Below are 453 nucleotides of genomic sequence, written 5' to 3'. Positions count from 1 at the left end.
GGGGGGCAGCTTTGGCTGCTGTGGCTGCTGCTAACTTTGGACAATGCAACCCAGCGGAACCTGGGAATCCCAGCCCCTCCCGGGTGGCTGGCCCTCGGCCATCATTGAGTTCTTGCTGCATGCGGGCCTCTGTGCTGGATGGTCCAGGGCTGACCAGACCCCGGCAGGGAGGGAGTGGGCCAGGGAGGGCTTCCTGGAGGCGGCAGCCGGTGGGCCGTTAGCCCGGGCTGCGTGTGCCCCAGCTCTTCTGAGAAGCCAGGTGAGGCGCTGAGCAGGCGGCACGGCGCCCGAGCTGCCCAGGAGAGCCGTGGGTGACCGGGCTCTGCGGGGTGGGCGCCTGTGTCCGAGTGCACCGGGCCGGCTCGGTCCCCGGAGCTCGCGTGTCTGGGTCCCGCCCCGGCGTCACGTGCTCAGGACGGAACCGGCGGGCAGCGGGTGCCGGCGTCTGTGACG

This window comes from Crocuta crocuta, unplaced genomic scaffold, assembly GCF_008692635.1.
Source record: "Crocuta crocuta isolate KB4526 unplaced genomic scaffold, BGI_CrCroc_1.0 scaffold443, whole genome shotgun sequence".
Taxonomy (NCBI): Eukaryota; Metazoa; Chordata; class Mammalia; order Carnivora; family Hyaenidae; genus Crocuta; species Crocuta crocuta.
Note: the sequence above shows the minus strand (reverse complement) of the source record.